A 22,562-nucleotide genomic window follows, 5' to 3' on the forward strand; every position below is an offset into this window, starting at 1 on the left:
TCCTTAAAGCCTCCCTATTCTGTTCCCTTCACCTGTTCTGCTCCTCCTGCTGAGGGGGGATCTTTCTGACATAATATCTGATCATATCACTCTCTGATTCAAAATGCTTCAGTGACTTCCCATTTCAGCCTCTTATCTTGGCATGCAAGGCTTTCATAATCTGGCCCCTGCCTACTTGCCCAGATTTATCACCTTGTCGCTCTCCCTTCAAACTTTGACTAGTCTCTGAATAGACTATGCTATGCCTTTGTGCTGCTGTTGGTTCATAACCCTCTTGAGAGTTTCCCTAGTGTAACTTGAAACTGACCCTTGTACTCAGAGCTCAAAGAGAGACTGAAGAGGCAGGCCACCCCAGGTTGTTAGGTGGTAGTTTTAATAAGCAAAGGGAATTTACATAGGAGGTTTGTCTTGGGCAGCAGCAGGATGAATGGATCCCCATACTCACCTGCCAAATCTTAAAAGTTTATAAAGAGGCCTTAACAGGGTTTAGTCACATATGCTGTGCAGGCATTCTTAACATCACGTTATTACTATCTCAATAGTAAGTCCTTGGAGCAGCCTCTGGGACCAGGGAAGGCAAGCAGAATCCACATTCTAAGGAGAGGAGAAAGGATGAGGAGTCTCTGAATGTCTGGGGCCCAGCTCACAGGTCATCTGGTGGTCATGTCTTCTTGATGTTGTTCCCCAACATCTGCTGTTCACTTTTCCTAAAATGTCCTCTTTCTGCTCTCTATCTGGGAAGAGTAGGACAACCTCAATTCTACCCTCTTTGTGAAGTCTTCCTTAATTCCCTATTTCTTAAGCATAGGGTCTTCAGTCCTACATACACAAGGAAATGAATTCTGCAAACAACTTGAGGGGGCTTTGAAAGCAGCCCCATGGGGGCAAGGATCTTTCTGTATTGTATTGCTTGTATTCTCTTTCTCCTGCTCATCTATAAGCTCGTAGAGGGCAGAGAGTCTTATTCAGCTTTGCACAGAGATGATGCTATTACTTGTTGAATGAATGAATGAATGAATGAATGAATGAATGAATGAATGAATAGTATAGCATTGTGTTAGATACTTTGCAAATAGGTTGGACAGATAAGCCTCTTCAGACTTATCTGTGGAAAGAATGAGTAAGACTGGAGAGGTAAAAGACCAACCAATAAATAGCTATTCTTTGGGAAATACTTATCTTGAGTTTTTGAACAACAGATGAAAGGCCTTTTGGGTGAGTGTGTAATGGGAGAGACTCCAGGAAATTACCTTCTCTTTCTGATTAATCGGTGGAGCCTTGACAGCTGGGGAGGCTGGGACTTCAGGACCTGGGGCTGGAGTGGTAGTGAAGGAGCCTGTTCAGAGGGCAGGGAAGGATTTTCCAGGCACTGGGTGTGTTTTTGGAAGAGGCTCCTATGCATGAGTAGAATGTTGCTAGGAAGGCATTTCGAGCAGTTTTGCCTCAGTAGTGGCAGGGTCGGCAGCACAGGAGTGAGATAAACAATGGGATGGTGAGATAATTCAGGGCATGCTGACTGAGATGCTGGGTCCTAATTGCTTGGGTCTTGTTCCTTTCAAGTGTGCTCAGATAGCCCACCCCTGGGGATCACATCGAATTCATCTGTCAGTCTTTTTTTTTTTTTTTAAAGATTTTATTTATTTATTCGGCAGAGGTAGAGACAGCCAGTGAGAGAGGGAACACAAGCAGGGGGAGTGGGAGAGGAAGAAGCAGGCTCATAGCGGAGGAGCCTGATGTGGGGCTCGATCCCATAACGCTGGGATCACGCCCTGAGCCGAAGGCAGACACTTAACCACTGTGCCACCCAGGCACCCCTCATCTGTCAGTCTTAAGGGCTAATCTATCATAGTTGCCGGCCGAGTAGTGTCCTTTCCCCAGGGTTCCTGAGGACAGAAATTAAGTCAGAAAATCTTACTCTGCCTATTTCCCACCTACATATGTACACATACACACAAGAGTGAGTATTCTTTCACAAACTCACAGTAGTTCAACTGAGAAAGAATGTGAGATCATAATATTTGAGACAATTTTGGGAGAGGCCATTTGATGTCATCTCTAAGATTTTCATTGTTCTCGTCTGGAGTGAAGGCAGGTTAATGTGTTAGGACACCGCCTGTTTGTGCATATGTGTGTTCAGCTTGTGTAAGCATAGAGTTTGCAAACTTTCTGATGGCATGATTAGCTTCCTATAATAGAAGAAGTAATTGGGCATCAGAGAAGTTAAGTGACTTGCCTTTGATCACAGAATAACTTTGGACAAGTTATAAACTTTCGGAGCCTGAGTTTTCTCAATTCTATAATGGGGATGATAATACTGTACTGGATATTGTAGTTATTGCCCCAAATTCTATTCTGCTGCTCCTCCATTGTGTGGCAAGCAGCTAGCTTTTTAAAAAGAGAGAGTAGGGGCTCCTGGGTGGCTCAGTTTAAATGTCCAACTCTTGATCTCAGCTCAGGTCTTGATCTCGGTGTCGTGAGTTCAAGATCTGTGTTGGAGAGCTTGAATGTGGAGCCTACTTAAAAGAAAAAAAAAAAAGGGAAGCGAGAGGTGCGGTTGGGTAGTTATTCCCAAATGTATTTGAAAATGTGTGGGGGACATTCTTGATGATCATGATGACTAGAAGGGGACATTATTGACATTTACTGGAATAGAGCCACTCCTGACCATAGATGGGATCCTGGTGGGTTTGAGTCAGTCAGGATAAGCCTTCCCCTTTGCCACAGTGAGGAATGGATATACCCTTAAGGGATTGCCTTCCAAGATGAAAAACTGTGAAGGAGCCATAAGAACAGATATAAAGAAACATTAACAAGTGGTGTCATTGGTGGTAGAAGTTTGGCTCTTAATCATACCTGCCTTGTATTGTTTCCTACTGTTTCTTGTGGGTTCATCTAATTCACTTCAAGACCACCTCTTTCAATGCTCTTTTATTTCTCATAGCATCAAAGTCAATGCTTTGTATATAAAGTCTTCTCAGTAAACTGTTGGTGAGTTCAATTGTATAGTTTGGGGATTAAGATCTAGCCTAGAAGTATGCATTTAGGAGAAAGTTTCTAGTTTTTACTGGCACTGCTAGATTGAGACCAGTTAAGGTACAGTTCGACTGGATCAGTAATTTCTTAGACTCTCAGGGTTAGAAGGGTCCTTAAAGATCGTGGGACTCCTGACATTCTCACTGGTGCAGCAGTTCTGCGTAGCCTTATCCCCCACCCCCAAACTTTAATGGTCAATAAAAAAATTATATATGTATGAGTGTATATATTTGTATGTTTTAAATTTTTTAAACAAAAGATACTATATTGTCCCTTGCTCAGCAACTTGCTTTTTCACTTATAGTATAGTAAAAATAATTGCTAATATTTATTCAATGCTAACAATAAACCAGGCATTGCCTAATTGCAATTATTTATATTTATTATAGATCATATATAATATATATTTATTATATCATAATAAATATATAATATATAATAATAAATATATAATATATAATATATTTATTACAGATTATATAATATAATATAATGTATAATTATAATAATTATATAATTATAATTATAATATATAATATAGGTGTATAAAATATATAATTATATAATAATATGTTATATATTATATTATAAATATATAAATATATTTTATATAATTTATTTTTGTATATATTTTATATAAATATATAAAAATTTATTTTATATATAGAAATATGTATAAAATTTATATTTTTATATAAAATTATATTAAAAATATATAAAATTGGTGTTCACATCCCTTGTATAATTGCTTTCCCTTGAGTGTGAATGAGATCTGTGACTTGCTTCCAACTAGAATATGGCAAAGATGATGGATATCACTCTCATGATTATATAACATTATATAAGGCTCCATTTTGGTAGCAGACTAGCTTTGGATACTTCTTTGCTGGCTTGATGGAGTAAGCAGCTATGTTGCATGGAACTGGAGGCACCTTCTAGAAGCTGAGGAAAACCTCTAGGATCTGAGGGTGGCCTTCAGCTAACAACCAGTAAGAATCAGGGATTCTTAGTCTTACAGATATAAGGAAACGAATTCTGCAAACAACTTGAGTGAACTTGAAAGCAGTTAAGATTCCAGATGCAAACACAGCCCAGCCGATACCTGGATTGCAATTGTATGGGATCCTGAGCAGAATGCCCACCTGAGTCATGCCTTGGCTCCATGGAAGTTGTGAGAAAATAAATGCATATTGTTTTAAGTTTCTATATTATAGTAATTTGTTATAGAGCCTAGAAAACTAATCCAACCCTATTTTACAGATGAGGTAACAGGAGCTAAATAACTTGCCTAAGGTCATGCAGTGGCAAAGCTGGTATATGAATCTTGGCTTCAGAGCTCATGCTCTTACTCTACTTGTTTGTTTCTACAGCATAGTTGAGGGCAGTGGCAGAGATATTATCCAAAAACACGCCTGGGCTCTTAGAATTCTGCAAGCCAGGACTCCCAACTTCCAAACAGAACAGAAGAGTATACTCCGGTGTATCTGACCAATCCAAGAAGAAATACCTGATGTTTCTGATGCTGGAGGTTCCTCACCAAACAACCCAGCTTGGTTCCATTATAGTGAAACCAAAATTGACCAAACCCCATTCAAAGGCCAGAGCCTCCAGCCAGTTTTTAATTCCTTATTTAATATGAACAGACAACCGAGGAATACCAGACCCCTAAGAACAGCCTCAAATGAAAAAGACCAAAATAATGAAATAAACAACTGGAAAAGGCAACTCAGGGAGAGAAAAAAAAGGAGATTTATGCAAAGAGAAAAAACTTCAAGGAAAAAAACGATTATTAATATCTTTAGAGATATAGAAAAATATTTTAACCATAAAATGAAAATAGGATGCTAGAAAAGGCAATCAATAGAATAAAAAATGCTCTCAGAAATTAACAAAATGACACCAAAAGTGAATATTTCAATAGAAGGGTTGGAAGATGCTGTTGAGGAAATATCCCAGAAATTAGAAAGAAACAAGATAGAAACATCGGCGATAAATTAAAGATACAATAACAAGAGGATCAGTCCAGGAAGTGCAGTTTCTGAACAAAAGTGTCCAAAAGAGGGAACAGAACAAACCAAGGGGAGGAAGTCATCAACAAAGTAATTCAAGTACATTTCCCAGAATTGGAAGACATGAGTTTCCTGTCTGAAATTGCCTATTGAGTGCCCAGCACAATGCAAGAAAATAGACCCACACCCAGGGCACGGTATTGTGAAATTTCAGGACACTCAAGATAAGTGAACAATCTTAAAAACTTCGAGGGAGACAAAACTGGTCACATACAAAGAACAGCTATCAGAATGACTCTAGACTTTTCAATAGCAATACTAGAAGCTAAAATGCAATTTAGAATCAAGTGTGTGGTAGAATAAAGATATATTTAGTCTTGAAACATTAAAAAAATCTTTTTACCTCCCACACAACGTTTCTTAAGAAACTATTGTGGGATGAACACCATTAAAACAATGGAGAAAACCAAATTAGAGTGAGACAAGAGATACAGGAAACAGGAGAAAGGTGAAGGGAATCTCCAGGTGATGGTAAAGGCAGTTCCCAGATGTCAACGGTGCACTAGGGATGGAGAGTAGCCAGTCCACATTAGAATAAGCTGGAAGTAAAATGTCTGGAAACCTGATGTGTATGAATGTCTCGAGAATAAATCCAGATATTGAACAGAAAATGGAGGATTTGTATTACTAAGTACATTAAAAAAATAAAGGCAAAAAAGGGAGACTTTTTATTAATTCCAGAGGAATTGCAAAGATGTTTAGGAAAGGAAAAAAATCATGGATTGCATCATGATTCAATTCTGAATAGTGTTTATTTATAATAATGTAAACATTAAATATTGATCTAACCAAAATTACATAACTATGTTTAAATAGTAAAGAGATGGAGAGAGTATATTGTGGGTAGGGAATGAAAGAGAATAAAATCATAACATTGTGGGAGGTTAATGGAGAATGCCTAATCCTGAAAAATCAAGAAGTAGCAATATAAGGAGATTATTTAGAAATACAGAGGTAAAATTTTCTTTAAAAATTACCTAAAAAAAAAATTGAAAGTGGATGCCTCCAGTGAGGAACTTTAATCTTTCATAACAAATCTTGTAGAACTATTCAACTCCTTAAATCGTGTGCATGAGTAACTTTGATTTAAATTTCTTTTTAAGAGTGTGCTTCCCTTGCTATGTTCTTTATCTCTGAAATGTTTGAGAATACCTAATGTAAACGTGATTTAAGCATCCTGAGGTTGATTAGATGAAATGTCTTTAGATTTTCTTCTAAGCCTGGAGTTTGATGAGCTAATGGTTTTCAGTAATGGAACCATCTAGTTTCTAAAGCAGTTGACTTCCCATTGGACAGTAGATAAGTTCTTCCTGAAACCAAAATGTAGCTTCAGATAAGCTCTACCATTGGTCTAGTTTTACAACTTGGGACACAAAGAATAAGTCCAATACCTTTTCTTTATCAGCCCCTTTGAAACACGATTAGACATTAGACATGATTGTTATCATTGACAAACTATTCCTATTCCCACACCTGTTTGCATGGTTTTTGGTCTTCTCACGTTCTGTTCAACCTCCTGTGATTATATTCCATTACTAAAGAGAAAAAGAAGAGAAAAAGAGAGAGAGAGAGAGAGTGTGTGTGTGTGTGTGTGTATGTGTGTGTGTGTGTGTGTGTGTGTGTGTTCAAAACAGAAGAGATTATTCCAACTGTGGTCTGACCATAGGACAACTCCTCCTTGACCATGAAGCTTAGCAGAGTGGAGACTCCAGAGCCAGCCAGACTGGGTGTAGATCCAGCTTTGACACTTTCTAGCTGTGTAACTTAGAATGAACTATATGACCTCCTCTGTCCTTCAGTTCCCTTGTCTCTAAAATGGGACAGTGTCAGCATCTTTCTCATGGCATTGTGAAAATTAAATGATGTGATATATGCCTAGGACTTAGACCAGAGACTGACACATAATGAGTGTTCAGTGAGTGTTATCTCTTCATTTTTTCCCTATCATTCTATTGCTATAGCCCAAAATACTTATCCATAGAACGATCAATCAAACAACAAGTGTTTATTGAGTTCCTACTTTGTGCTAGATGCTGGGAATGAGGAGAGTAAGACCAGCCTCTTATCTGGAGGAGTCAGTAGTCCATTACCATGTTGATTCATTGATTTAATTAAGAACTAAAGTCATTTACACTTGTTTTATTTTCTCATTTTGAAAAAATAGAACATATTTTTAAAAAATCAATTACTTTATCAAAAGTATACATGTACATCATTTAGAAAGTTAAATAGTATTAAAAAGTTTATAACAAAACAGTGGTTTCCTGCATTATTCTTTACACTCTTCCAGTGCCCCTTCCCAGAGGCAACCACTTTTGATTCTCTTGGCCATTTCTTCCGGAATATATATCTTGGCACTTCCAAATAATATGCCTAGATTATACTGCTTTGATTTGTGACTTTTAGACATTGTCTATCACCTATTATGGTAGATAAACATCCAAATCAATTACACCATCTTCCCCTCTGTTCCTGCGTTGCATACTCCCAAGATAATACACTTTTTGATTAAATCAACTTCTGTACTTACATAACTTGTCTATGCAAATACAATTCACAATTGAGCATTGTGAACTGTGGTTGTTTCTTTTCTTCTTGTTTTTCCTGAAATTAATTGTTGCCTCCCACCCCTACTCCAGCCATTTACTTAATTTTCTTTGTATCTACCTTCTAATAGACACAGATCAACCAAAATGAGATAATCTACCAGTCTTTCTTTCTCTTAAATAGAGCCTCCACATCCCGACCCCGACTCCATTCTGTCTGGGTTGTGTGCTCTACATGCTGTTGCAGAGCTGTCATCTTAGGACATTCCTTTCACTATCAAACTTGGAATTTCCTGTTTTTCTTCTGAGTTGGATTCCTTATCTCTTCCTCTTTCTTAGTTTACTCTCTTGTTTTGGTGGAGAATATCCTCTAGTAGTCAGACAAAAAGGATCTTCCCTTTGTCTCCAGTGTTCTGAAACACAATAAATGTTCCTGGGCATGGGCCTATTTTCACCTACTATGCTGGGCCCTCAGTGGGCCTTTCAGGAAATCCGGAAACTCCCATCTTTCACTTCTGAGAAATTTGTTTGAATTATTTTATTGATGATTTCCTCCCCTTGGTTTTCTGTTCCCTTTTTCTGAAACTCTTGTTAATTAGATATTGGAAATCCTGCAATTGGTCCTCTAATGTCTTTATTTTTTCTTTTCTGTTGTTCCTTCTGTGTTTTACTCTCCTTTTTAGGAGAATACCTCCACTTTATTTTCTGATCCTTCTTTTCAGTTTCTCATTATTACCATAATGTTTATTAATTTCTTTTTTCTTTTTTTAATAATATTTTTTTATTATATTGTTAGTCACCATACAGTGCATCCCTAGTTTTTGATGTAAAGTTCCATGATTCATCACTTGCATATAACACCCAGTGCACCATGCAATATGTGCCCTCCTTAATTCCCATCACCAGCCTCTCCCATTCCCCCACCCCCCTCACCTCTGAAGCCCTCAGTTTGTTTCCCAGAGTCTATAGTCTCTCATGGTTCATTCCCCCTTCTGTTTACCCCCCCTTCTTCCCTTTCTTCTCCTACCGATCTTCCTTACTTCTTATGTTCCATAAATGAGTGAAACCATATGATAATTGTCTTTCTCTGCTTGAATAATTTCACTTAGCATTATCTCCTCCAGTCCCGTCCATGTTGCAGCAAATGTTGAGAAATCGTTCTTTCTGATAGCTGAGTAATATTCCATTGTATATATGGACCACGACTTCTTAATCCAGTCATCTGTTGAAGGGCATCTCGGCTCCTTCCACGATTTAGCTATTGTGGACAATGCTGCTGTGAACGTTGGGGTGCATATGGCCCTTCTCTTCACTACGTCTGTATCTTTGGGGTAAATACCCAGTAGTGCAATGGCTGGATCATAGGGTAGCTCAATTTTTAACTTTTTAAGGGACCTCCACACTGTTTTCCAAAGTGGCTGTACCAACTTGCATTTATTAATTTCTAATACTTCTCTTTTTTGTAACCTGGATGTTCCTTTTCACAGTTTCCTATTATTGTTTGAAGGATATAACAATGTGTCTTATTTTACCGAGAGTATTCATGACATCTTTTTTTTTTTAATTTGAGAGAGAGAGAGAATATGCTTGTGGGGGAGGGGCAGAGGGAGAAGGAGAGAGAGAAATCTCAAGCAGACTCCCCACTGAGCGCAGAGCCTGATGCAGGCTCAATCCCAGAACCAGGAGATCATGACCTGAGCTGAAACCAAGAGTTGGACTCTGAACCCACTGAGCCACCCAGGCACTTTTAATTTGACACTTTTTAAATGATACTTTTTAATTTTTTGATCCCTATATATTTTGTTTCCTCCAAGTTGTTTTTATTTTTTGTTATCTAGTTTTCTTGTTTTCAGCCTTCCTTTGATATCTGGTAATCCTTGGATGTCTGCTCAGGATTGGAGTAGAAGATTAAAAAACTAATTGGAATCTCTGAGCTTGTAGATGGGGCTTGTTGACTTTGAGCTTCACTGTAGCATGAAGCACTGTTTATTATAGGAAACCTGATTTAGTTTTTTCTAAAACTAAAAGATTAAGTTAATCTCTCTTTTTTTAAGATTTTATTTACTTATTTGAGAGAAAGCAAGAGTGAGAGAAATCATAGAGGGAGAGGGAAAAGCAGACTTCTTGTTGAGCAGAGAGCCCAACCCAGGGCTGGTTCCCAGGACCCCGAAATCATGATCTGAGCCAAAGGCAGAAACTTAACAAGCTGAGCCACCCAGGTGCCCGTTTTCTGGTCTTTTTTCTTGGGCTGGCCACATTCTCCAGAAAGAAACTTTTCTTTTCTCCTGTCAAGTTCACAAGGTTATGTTGCCAGTATTCTGATAGCCAACTGGGGAAAGAGGGCTGAGAGTCTCAGCATTTTATGGTCACAAGCATTTATATGCCCTAGTTTGTGGTTCTGTTCCCAAAACCAGTGGCTTAGCCAGTTGATCTCCAATCCAGAAAGAATTTCTTCAAAGAACAAACCTACCATTTTCCAACGTGGGGGGGAAGAGGAGGGTGTAACCTCAGAGGTACAGGGCCGGAAGGCAATAGAAGGCTCTAATAGCTTCTCAAACCACCTTCACTCAGCCTTTCTTTGATTTGCTTCACCTTAACTCTCAGGTTCTGAAGTATCTGGGACTGCCAGTTCCTGAGTCTTTTGAGGACTACTATAAATTTTAATGGTTTTCCATTTTTGCCGTTGTTGGCTTACTGTTCTATGGTGTGCTAAATTGCTCTAAACTACATATGAGCTGCATTATTTATGAGGACTACATTTCTTTCTTCCTTCCTGTTTCTGTTTTCCCTCCCTCCCTCTCTTTCTTTTTCTGTTTTCACTATTCTCTTTTTCTGGATAGTGGCCTTTTTGGATTAATCTTATATTTAAAAAACAAAAACCATGAAACAAAACCCTTATTCTCTTTTCCATTTCTTTCTCTTTTTCCTTTCTTTCAGGGAATTTGCTCATTTATTTAGCTTATTGTTTATTATTTATTATTAGCTTATTATTTAGCTTATTATTTTTTATTATGATCATCATCAGTTTTATTATTTAGCTCATTAAAATTTTCACCTTTGCTGTCATACTTAGAATTCCCAAGAGCTCTCTTTTTAAAAATAGTGTCTTGTTGCATGAATATATATCTTCTTTTTTTTTTTTTAAGTTGGGAAAATGAGAGTTTATTTTAAAAATTTTTTTAAATTTAAATTCAATTAACTAACATATAATGTATTATTAGTTTTGGAGGTAGAAGTCAGCGATTCATCAGTCTTATATAATACCCAGTGCTCGTTACATCATGTGCCCTCCTTATTGTCCATCACCCAGTTACCCCATCCCCCCAACCCCCTCCCCTCCAGCAACCCTATTTGTTTCCTATGATTAAGAGTCTCTCATGGTTTGTCTCCCTCTCTGATTTCGTCTTTATTTTTAACTCTCTTCTATGATCCTCTGTTTTGTTTCTTAAATTCCACATATGAGTGAGATCATATGATAATTGTCTTTCTCTGCCTTATTTCTCTTAGTGTAATACCCTCTAGAACCATCCACATCATTGTAAATAGCAAGATTTCACTTTTTTGATGGTTGAGTAGTATTGAGTAGTATATATATATATATACACACACATACACATACACGTACACACATACACATACACCACATCTTCTTTATTCATTCATCTGTTGATGGACATCTGGGCTCTTTCCATAGTTTGGCTATTGTGGACATTGGTGCTATAAACACTGGGGTGCAGTTGCCCCTTCAGATCACTCCATTTATATCTTTGGGGTAAATCCCTAGTAGTGCAATTCCTGGGTCATAGGGTAGCTCTATTTTCAACTTTTTGAGGCTCCTCCATACTATTTTCCAGAGCAGCTGCACCAGCTTGCATTCCCACCAACAGTGTAAGAGGGTTCCCCTTTGTCTGCATCCTCGCCAACATCTGTTGTTTCCTGACTTGTTCATTTTAGTCATTCTGACTGGTGTGAAGTGGTATCACATTGTGGTTTTGATTTGTATTTCCATGATGCCAAGTGATGTTGAGCATATTTTCATGTGTCTGTTGGCCATTTGGATGTCTTCTTTGGATAAACATCTGTTTATGTCTTCTGTCCATTTCTAGATTGGATTATTTGTTCTTTGGGTGTCAAGTTTGATAAGTTCTTTATAGATTTTGGATACTAGTCCTTTATCTGATAAGAGATTTGCAAATATCTTCTCCCATTCTGTCGTTTTCTTTTGGTTTTGTCGAGTGCAAAAGCTTTTTATCTTGATGAAGTCGTAATAGTTCATTTTTGCCTTTGTTTCCCTTGCCTTTGGAGCCATGTCTAGCAAGAAGTTGCTACAGCCGAGATCATCGAGGTTACTGCCTGTGTTCTCCTCTAGGATTTTGATGGATTCCTATGTCACATTTAGGTCTTTCATCCATTTTTTTTTTTTTTAAGATTTTATTTATTTATTTGACAGAGATAGAGACAGCCATCGAGAGAGGGAACACAAGCAGGGGGAGTGGGAGAGGAAGAAGCAGGCTCATAGCAAAGGAGCCTGATGTGGGGCTCAATCCCATAACGCCGGGATCACGCCCTGAGCCGAAGGCAGACGCTCAACCGCTGTGCCACCCAGGCGCCCCTCATCCATTTTGAGCCTATTTTTGTGTATGGTGTGAGGAAATGGTCCAGTTTGATTCTTCTGCATGTGGTGTCCAGTTTTCTAAGACCATTTGTTGAAGAGACTTTTTTCCATTGGATATTCTTTCCTGCTTTGTCAAAGATTAGTTGACCACTGGGGCTCCTGGGTGGCTCAGTCATTAAGTGTCTGCCTTTGGCTCAGGACGTGATCCCTGCGTTCTGGGATCGAGCCCCACATCAGGCTCCTCCGCTGGGAGCCTGCTTCTTCCTCTCCCACTCTCCAAGCTGCTTGTGTTCCCTCTCTCTCTGGCTGTCTCTCTCTGTCAAATAAATAAATAAAATCTTAAAAAAAAAAAAAATGATTAGTTGACCATAGAGTTGAGGATCCATTTCTGGGTTCTCTATTCTGTTCCATTGATCTATGTGTCTGTTTTTGTGCCGTGAATATATCTTCTTTTAGCTCTCTGAGGAAATTAATATTGGCTTAAAACATTTTTCTTCTAATTCTTATTTTTTTAAATTTCTCCTGAGTTCTTTGTGTTTGGTCTATTTCTTTCAAAAGAAGGGTGTGACTTTTTTCAAATGTCTTGGTTACTTATTTGTAGGGGAAAAATACTAAATGTGGATTGGAAGTTTGATATAGGTGGGGCTTATTAGTTGGCGGGCTTTTCTGAAGATAGATCTGGAAGGGCTCTTGATTTTTCCAGTGGAAGACCTTAAATATCAGTATATGCAGAAGGTGGGGGCAGGTTTCTCCTGGAATATTCAGTTTCCCCAGAGAGGAATTGTCTAATCTCTTGACTGGAGGACATAAACCTGCCTTGCAAGTATTCTCATAGCTCAGTCTCACAAAGGTTGGCAAAAGGGGTGATGTTGGTGTCTGTGTGCATGTGCACTGGTGTGTCTCATTATCTATCGTGAGCCTTTTAGTTAATCTCCCTGTTACCTGTTGGTATTTCACTCTGGCTGAAGTCCCATACACAGACTTCCTTGGCTGCTTAGGTTTTTTTCTCCTTAACAACTTTTTTGCAGTGCCATTTTAATGGGTTTTGGGTGAATAAATGCAAACTTTTAATTCTTTAAGTGGACCTAGAAGCTCTGCCTGTATATTTATTCTTACCTCCTCTGGCCAAGTCATGTCTTCTCCCTGAACTTGTATTATTGTTTACATGGAACCTTACTCATCTGAGTCTTGTTTAATCTGAAAGAGCATATTGGGATTTTGAATCTGCCCTTTAATATAAGTGAGAGTATTTAGGTGTGGGGTGAGGCTCCCACAGGATTCTGGAATATGGGTCAGTATACCAACTTCTACAGGATAGCTATGGGTGAGAAGAAGGAGACTGACGGATGGAATAACCATGCATGCTGTGTGTGTGCAGGCACCGTGGATGTGGTGGGAGCTGAGCTGATGAGCTTGCTGGACTCACGCAGCACACACTCATCTTCGGCAGGGGCCCCTGGCACTGCTTGTGCACCTCCGGGAAGTTGTGTTAATGCCCTTGTTTTATGCTTCACTCTGTAGTTGTAGTTGCTCTTGCAGATTGCTCGTTGCCCCTTTGTCCTGGAGCAGGGATTCTTAAGAGCTCCTGGTGTTGCAGCTTTTCCTTCTTAAAAGCTTGCATGCAACTGATGTTCTCATAAGAGGTCATAACCTAATTAAGATAGAGTAAACAAATGGTAGATATGAAGGTAAGCTGGGCAAAAGCCATTGCTATTACGTTGGAATGGGAATAGAATTTTATTAAAAAAGCTTAAAAACAAACAAAAAGCTAAAAAAAAATGGTTACCAAGCTCTATTTGAACATTTTAGAGTTTAAGAAATGACTACATTGAAAGTCTTTCTTACCGAGTCACCAAGCAAGAGATACCCATAAAACCATCCTTTGTTAGCCTACCTTAGATTTATACCATGATTTCGAGTGTCATAAAACTACTTTTAAAAAATTGTCCTCTAAATCACTTTAAAGCGTAAAGGAGATTTTCGCTAGTTCAGACTGGCCATCATCATCCTGTTAGTTCAAAATGATCCATATTATCAAGCAGATTCTAAGGTTTTCTTTTGAATAACCAGTGGACGCTTTAATGGAGCATAAGGAATTTGTTTTCTGCTCTCATCCAGAGCCCAGGAAGCTGGTTTGACGTCAGGGCCAAGCTGGGGTATTGTGGGGTGGGGTGGGAATAGTGCTGTGGTGAGCGTTGGCATGGAGTCCTTAGCTCTCTGCCCCGCCTCTTTCGTGTGTCCATTAGTCTCCATCTGCAGGGCAGGGGGAAAGGGAATGCCAATGTGTACTGGCCTTGGGTGTATTAAAAACATCTGCTGAGAGAATGGTTTTCACCTGGGAGTAGAACACTTGTGACCTGAAGTTGTGTAGGTGGGATGTGGAGTTTTTATAACAGTTCCTAAGAAACCAGTGTAGTTTCACCCCCATGATTATCTGCAAGCATGCAATGCCTTGTTATTAGCTTTGTAAATGTTCAATGGATTTTTTTTTTTTGTGGCAGTGACAATTACAGAATTCATTTTCAGTGTTTTACTTATCTGTGTTGTGGTTTAGACTTAAGGTAGTCATAAAAATCCTCAATTGTTGTGTTGCAAAATTCAACTACCGTGACATCATTTGCTAATATGTTTTCTAGACAGAGGAATAAAATTTACTTCCAGTAATAACATCATAATTATAAATGTCCTTAAAACCTTTACCTTTTAGGTAAAAGGTAAGAATAACATCAGAACGACTGTTAATATGTAATTTCCCTCTTAGAAGAAATGAACCTTTAATGTTAATCCTGGTAAGACAGAGTTCCTTTATGGAAGTATTGGTGGGATGTAAAATGCAAAAAAATTGAGCCCTACTTCTAGGCAGCTGAGCAAAATGAGCCGGGATTCGGGGCAGCTCCGCTTTCAGAGGTTCTCACTTGTGATGTCTTCAGTTTGGCTGAAGAGCAGAAAGTAAAAGCATCAAGGATCCTACAGCATGTGAAATGCTGTGCTTCTTTATTTTTCTTTCCACTTATCATGGAAAATCTCAAATATACACAAAAGTAGAGAGGCTCGTGTACTGAACCACCACTGCAAAAATTTATTTTCCGTGTAATGCCATCAACCTGTTATGGGAAGACGCAAAGTGGCAGATGTGAGAAGTACTTACAAGTGTGGTGGAACTTAAAAAATATGGCAAGAACATACTTTCCAGTGTGCCCAGCTTTACTCCTCCAGTGAATACCACTATCATGTAAATGCCTTTTGTTAACAACAAAACACTTTCTGAACTTTTAATAAGTGACATTTTTCGTCGGACCCACACTGATTTGATACAGCTCAGGGCAGGGTCATAGGAAGAGACATTATCTGGGCATCTGACCTCACCATCCACTGTCTAAGTCAACTGTAAATGGAGTCGACACAGCAGGGGAGGCAAGTCCTAAAAGAGTACCATCACAAGTCCCCAGGGGCGCTGGGAAAGCTATCAGATGAAGGTCGTGCTTGATTCATGGGCTTTAAAAATGCCAGTGACCTGCAGTACCCCAGGGCAGGTAGAGGTGCAACTGGAAACTGCACCCGCCCCTAAAATTCCCATTCACCTTTCAGACTCCTAATTATGCCTGCTGCAGGCGAGTGCTCCAGGGAGGAAAGGCTGCACATTCCTTTTTCAGAGGAATGCCACTGGTTAATTTACTGCGTGGAAAGCCCTAAAACCCCCCAGGGCCTTCCAAAAATAGATGGGATTAGTCAGTAGTGACATTTACAGGGTTTTTTTCCCCCCTCCCTCCCCCCTTCTCAGGAATGACAAAAGTTTTTTTTTTTTTTTTCTTTCTGCTTAGTAAACTTAGCTCCCTTGAGGATTTTCACCTTAAGAAAGACACGGTTAAATTCTATACTGGATTTACTGGATCTTATTGCAAACTTTAAAAAAAATCAAAATTGCTACAGCCAATATGGGGAGGTGTTTCAATTATGTTGATAATGGAAAGGGCTGCTATGGAAGCTATCCTTTGGGAAAACTTGGGGTGAATTAGTGAAGAGATGAGAGGAGCGAACCCTTGTAGTAGCAGAAGTCTGAAATTTCTCAGCCCTCCATTTGGATAATTACTCTTTCCACACAATAGGAACCGAGGAAATGTTTAGATAGATACTGCAAAATTCTTTTCTAACCACAGCGGCAGGTGTCTGGGACTCACGCCTGCTTTACAGACTAATGAAATGTAACCATATGGTGTCCCACAACAAAGAGGTGCTAATTTCTTTCTAAAAAGAAACCCAGTGAGAGGTAGAGTGCCAGTAACCAAGGGTAAGGCTGGATGCCCATTCATTGGTCCTTTAGTTCACTCATTCATTCACTCATTCTTTCATTCATCCATTCATTTCTTTCTCCTTTCCAGCTGAAGGGCCTTTGGTCTTGTGAACGCTCCTGGTAGAGTTACCTCCTACTCTTCCTTCAGGTCTCAGCCAGATTTCACTTACTTAGGGGAGCCTCCCCTGGCCCCTCACCTTCACCTAATAGGTGGGTCATGTTCTTACTGAACTACTCTCTCTGGGATACAATAGACAGTCAGTAAATATTTGTTGTATAAATGAACAAGTTAATCCATTCATCCATGCATTCCTTCCTTTGTCTCTTCACTAAGCAAGAATTTCCTAAGCAACAGCTGTGTGAGAACCCTAGCCAGGTGGGCCAGGGTGGGAGGAGAGCAACCTTTCCACACCTGAGAACAAAAACAAGTCCCGACCCACTTTTTTTTTTTTAAACCAAAGAGATCTGAGAGTGAGATGGATTTCAGCCCGATCTTGGGGTGGAGGTTTATGGAATTAACCAGAAGGGTCAGAGAGATAGGAAACAGTGGTAACTAAGTTTATGCTTGTGCCGAGCTTATGTTGACTCTTAGAATCTGAAATATCATTTTCCTAGTAAGGAAGCTGTGGCCTAGAGAGATTAACTGACTTTGAACTGGTGAACTCGTTTCTCTGAGATTTTTTGAACTGATTAAAAGTCGTTGTGGATTGAACTAAAGGAATCTGCAGTGTGTTTTGGTGCCTTGGATTTGAAGGGAATCAAGTTATTTCCAGAGAAGTGAAAGGACGCAGGGTGCGGATCCCAGAGGAAACGGAGAAAAGGAACTGTTGAGAGTTTCAGGGCTTTTCTACCCTGAGGTGGTGGTGGCAGAGGGAGGCCCCAGCAACCCCAACAGGAGAGCATCCTGGGAGGGGGCTATTCCTTCAGCAGTTGATTCAATCACCACAGGGTCTTACCAAACAGTAAACTCTTCTCATGGGAGTGTAGGAGCTTTTGGGTGGTTCCACTTCCAGGACACTTGTTCTGTTGAGCTCAGCTATTCCGTTTAATAGATCGTCAGTTGTGTGTTTTTGAAAGAACTGCACCTCATTTGCAGAGTTTGGGCGGGTACAAAGCCACTTCACTTACAGTAGTTTGCTTGGTCCTCTGACATTCCTGTGAAGAAATTAAGACTAGAAACCTTGTGGTTTGCCCAAGAGTCACATGGCATGTTGGTGGAGGAACAAGGGATTGAACCGAGGTCCCTGACTCAGGTCCTATACTCTGTAGTACGGGAGGCTGTTGGAGGGAGAGGATAGCAGAGATGACTCACGAGAAAGCAAATGTTTCTCTCGCAGGCCGGAGACAGAGAGCAAAGTGTGACAAGGGCTTTGAAAGCACTCAGATTTTTTTTTTTTTTTTGAGAGTTTTTTGAGAGAGAGGGTGCATGAGTGGAGGGAAGGGCAGAGAGAGTGGGAAAGAGAGAGAGAGAGAGAAGCAGACTCCCCATTAAGCGGGAGCCCAAAACAGGGCTCCATCTAACGACCTGAGCTGAAATTAAGAGCGACACTTAACTGACTGAGCCACCCAGGTGTCCCTAAGATTTCATTTTTAATACTTCTCAGGGGTGTGCTTTACTCACCTGGAGCTTTCCTTCTTACCACACACTATAGCAGAAGGTGACAGAGGTGAGCAGCAACTTTTAAGGATAATGATCGTTAGCAGCCGATTATACAGCATTCACTGTGTGGCAAACATCGTGTGCTTCATATATATTAGTTCATTTAATCTCACAATAAATCTGTGAAATAGATACTGTAATTGTCCCCAGTTTACAGATGTGGAAACTGAGGCACAGAGAGATAAACTTAAAGTCTCACAGCGAGTTTATTGTCTCAGGTTTGTCTTCTTAATCACCACATTTTTTTTAACCTACTGACTTTTTTACCTATAGATTAGTGAGCCATTTGAGTACATAGGAAAACCCTCAATATTGCATTCTCAAAAATATTCTTAAAACCCTGGGTTTCAAAAAAATTACTTTTCTTTGTAAAGTTTCTAGAAAATTACACTTCTTGAATATGTGACTCATATGCATAGTACAACACTTACAACCACCAAAGGGTATGTAAAAAAGTCAGTCTCCCTCTACCGTGCCCCCCAGCTGCTCTGTTCCCCTCTCCAGAGGCATCTGCTGTTAACAGTTTCTGGTACTGAAATGGTGTTTGGAGATTTACTTTCTCACTTGTGCTTAAAGGAGAAAGAAATGCTGTAGAAAGGCCTCAGCTGGATCCTCTTGTCAGGATTGAGGCACATGTCGGCTGTCTGGCAAACTGGTAGGGCAGCCAGCCAGAAGTCAGAGGGCGGGTGGAGTGAGGAACTATGCGGGAGAGATGAGTGCCTAGGGGAGAAGGAGTTTGGCCGCACATGAAAGCTTTTAGGCTTTGTTGGGGGAAAGGGAGATTCTGAAGAAGTGGTGATTTCCTCTAATCCCATGGCAGACCCCTGTGGAGTCATTTCCTAGTCCTTTGATTTGGAGAGAACCCAGTGGGCTGAGGTAGAGCCTTCAAGGGCTGTCTCTTTTAATGTTCTGGAAGACATTGAGCCCTGCTTGAAGACCCGGCCATCACAACAGCCATGATAAGGGGAGAGCCTCCTTCCTCAGCTAACCCTAGGTCCCTGGACAGTGTTGGCACCTCTGAGTTTCCTGGGAGTGGTGATGGAGGGCCACTGAGGCAGTAGAACTTTGGGGGAGGTGGCTGCACAGTGGGAGTTAGAGGTAGTGCTTCACAGGCCAACCACTCGAGGGAACTTCAGAACAAGAGAGAAACAAAATGGCAGACTTGAGTCACAGACTAGTAGCAGCATGTAAAAAACACATATGGGATAAAAATGTTTGCTGATTCTCTGCACAGGACATTCTTCTCTTGTCTTGATTCTTTGTTCTGGCTGCTCTCTTTGCCTGGATTGGCCTTTTTTCTTCTCTTTTCCTGTCCAGTTGCTACTTATCCTTTAAGACATAGGCAGCTCCTTCCCTACACCCCTACACTGCCCCCAACCCCTGGCCCTGTGTATTTGTCTCCTCGTGACTTGTGTTACAGTCATCTGCTAATGGGTCAATCTAAGACCATGCACTTCCGTTTAGGGGTAGTTTTGATCAGTTTTGTAGTTCCAGTGCATGGCTTTCAATAAATATATACAGGAAGTGTAAAGTTCCTCTAGGATGTTCTGCACTACACCTAAGGTACCTAAGGCATCTTTGCAAGAGGTCCGTCAGTAATAGTCAGGGCCATCTAATGACCTACTTTTTGCTAGCTTGGCAGACTAGAAAATCTGCCTTTTAGTAGAGAATGGGGCTAACGCTCTATGTGATTTTGCTTTCAGTGAGCATATCCCGGAACAGACTGCACTGGAAAATGAGCTTCATTAACACGTCAGCATAACCATTTAATTATCTTAGATATCCATCAAAGTACTGGCTGTATTATTCAAGTTTAGGTCATTGAAGAAAAATAAAAACAATTGAGAAATCTCGTCCTGTTTCTGTGAGGGAAATGTTCTATGAGAGCATGTTGAGGTATCCTGAAGAAAGACTCCATATTATTGTTAGGTTTTTTTCCCCTCACTCTCTTTTTCTTTTTCCCCAATATATTTCTCCATTCCATACATGGTGCTTTAAATAATTGGACTTGGGTCAAGATTGGAATTTGGAATACAAGCCAATGTTGGGGTGGAGATAAGAAAATACCTAATTGTATCTAAGTGACGGAGGGGGAATAGACCATAATTGGTACACTTTTGGCATGTAATCCTTTCTGTTTCTTCAGAAGATGTCAGGGACATAGGAAAAAAAAAGTCTGAATTGTCTGAGGAGGTTCTGCTTTGTATAGTTTCAACCAAATGAACTAAATTTGTGCTTGGAGATCGTAAGTCTACATGTAATAGTGCAAGCTGAAGGTTTTACAATGTGTAAAAATGATAATTTTCCCTTTTGGAAGTCAAGGAGATAGGAATGGGAGGGGTGGGTGGGGGAATCAATGTGTAGGTCAAAAATTTGAATTTTAAGCACAATCTTCTTAGTCAACACTTTCATTTCTGTCTTCTAGGGAAATCTGACACAGCTAGAAAGCAATGGAAAACACTAAGGGTTGCATCAGATGTTGAAGAGGAACTGATCATACCATGGAGATAAAAATGATCTCTGTAAGGAGGATTTTAAAAATCTGGTTATTTAAAGGTAGCAGCCTTTTTGAGGAAAACTAACAAGGGTTCCAGAGGCCAATTCACCCTTGCTAGCAACGTGGGCCCCATGTTAGAAGGAGGAATGGATGTGTCTTGATGCTGTTCCTCTTCCACTCAGCGTAGACTTGCAAGAGTGGGCTGCAAATAAATTTTCATTCCTTTTCCTGGTTTTTCCCTGTAGAGAACATCCTAGATTCACTTTGTGGGAAAATGTCTACAATAAATTTAATATGGTTATGATTTTGGCTTAATTCTGTTAGGTAAGTGGTTTCCTTTTATTCTTTCTTAACTGTGTATCTAATATTAGCTTCAAGCATTACTGGCACCATATGTGACCCAGGGGAGTTAGAAAGGAAGTAAAAGATGTGGTCTCAGAGGGCCTATGGGGGAGAAACAACACAATAATGATAATTAACATTTGTACAACACTTGAACATGTAAAATCACTTCCCATTACTTTACCTCATTAATTCTCTCCACAAGCATGTTGTGTAGGTTTTACAATCTCCATTTTACAAATGAGGACAGTGAAGCTTGAAGTAGGAGGGACTTCCCCAGGATCACATTCCAGTAAAAGAGTCTTAGAAATAGTATTCTGACTCTTAAACTATATCAGATTCCATTGAAAACTGACAGTTTTAGTCCAATGTCTGTATAAGTGCATGCTGATAAGAGTTCATGAATGATTGTGGTGGAATGGGGTTCCCCAGGGATGCTATCTTGGCAAAGGGTACAGTGCACATGGACGGCTGAAGGAATCAAAGGAGACCCAGCTGTGGGGAGAAAGGTGAAAAAATGACACGGGAGGAGAACAAGGGCAGGAATAAGCTGAACATGTGGATTGGGGGAAGGAGACAGACCTTCCCAGGCAGAAGAACTGTGGTTGGGAATAACGAGACAAGTCTTGAAGAATTTGGGGATGTGAATATAAAGGGTAGGGGAAACAGAACACCTGGAATTTTCTTTCAGTTGCTTTTAAGGAGCCCACAACAGAAGTTGCTGTGAGCACTCCTAATAACGCGTTCTGCTCTGGTGCCTCAATGAGTAGAAAAGGGGGTTGCCAAGTGAGTTAAATATAGAAGTTGTGCAAGGGAAGTTCATATGCAAAATGACTAAACATGCTTCATTGCCCTGCCTGGTTACTTATAAATGTTGTGTATGTGCAGAAGTTGATGGTAGTCCGGACATTGTCTACGAGATTTTTCAGACAGTAAAATGAGAATAAATTTGTTCTAAAAGACAAAGGGCATCTAGGTTACCTGCAGCTGTTGACGAACTGTTTCTGTGCTGTAGTGGAGGGAGTTTTAGCCACATTCCCGTCAAGTATTTCCTATATTTAGCACTGACACCTTAGAACTTGAGGGAGACTGGGGGACAGAGGCTTACTCAAAGGAGGAACTGACAGCTTGGGGGTGGGGAGGGAAGAGAGACCTGGGGCAGATTTGAATGATCTCGATGGTTATGTAACTATTCTAGCCACAAATCACTTATTAAACCACTTAATTCATAGGACAAACACTACTGTGCATTTGGGTCATTCTAGTTACCTTGAGTTCCGGGACCCACGGGGCTGGGGGTGGCATTTGGTCAGGTCAGGAAGACAGCATCCCAAGCACAAGACAGCTCCAAACTCTTGGGAGTCAGTGCCTGCCTGGCTGCACCCAGAGTCTCTTCCAGGGGGATATTTGCCTAAATATAGCCCAGGGTTTAGAGTTTGCTTATCCATTTTGATTAAGAGTGTAGGCTCTAGAACTGGGGAGTGTATAAGTTTACACTCAAGATCTTAG

The 22,562-nt window shown here is 40.1% G+C and overlaps 1 long non-coding RNA gene across 4 annotated transcripts in view; it reads left to right on the plus strand.

Moving 5' to 3' along the window:
* The window catches only part of LOC103658869, a 195,488-nt gene that overhangs the window by 87,489 nt on the left and 85,437 nt on the right, over positions 1 to 22,562 (plus strand). For 3 of the 4 annotated variants that reach the window (XR_005838574.1, XR_005838572.1, XR_005838573.1), the window contains exon 2: positions 20,640 to 20,736. The exons of the other annotated variant lie outside the window; for it this stretch is intronic. This is a non-coding gene — a long non-coding RNA (uncharacterized LOC103658869). The remainder of the gene's footprint in view (positions 1 to 20,639; positions 20,737 to 22,562) is intronic. 4 annotated transcript variants of the gene reach the window in all.

This window comes from Ursus maritimus, unplaced genomic scaffold (genome assembly GCF_017311325.1).
Source record: "Ursus maritimus isolate PB19 unplaced genomic scaffold, ASM1731132v1 scaffold_3, whole genome shotgun sequence".
NCBI lineage: Eukaryota > Metazoa > Chordata > Mammalia > Carnivora > Ursidae > Ursus > Ursus maritimus.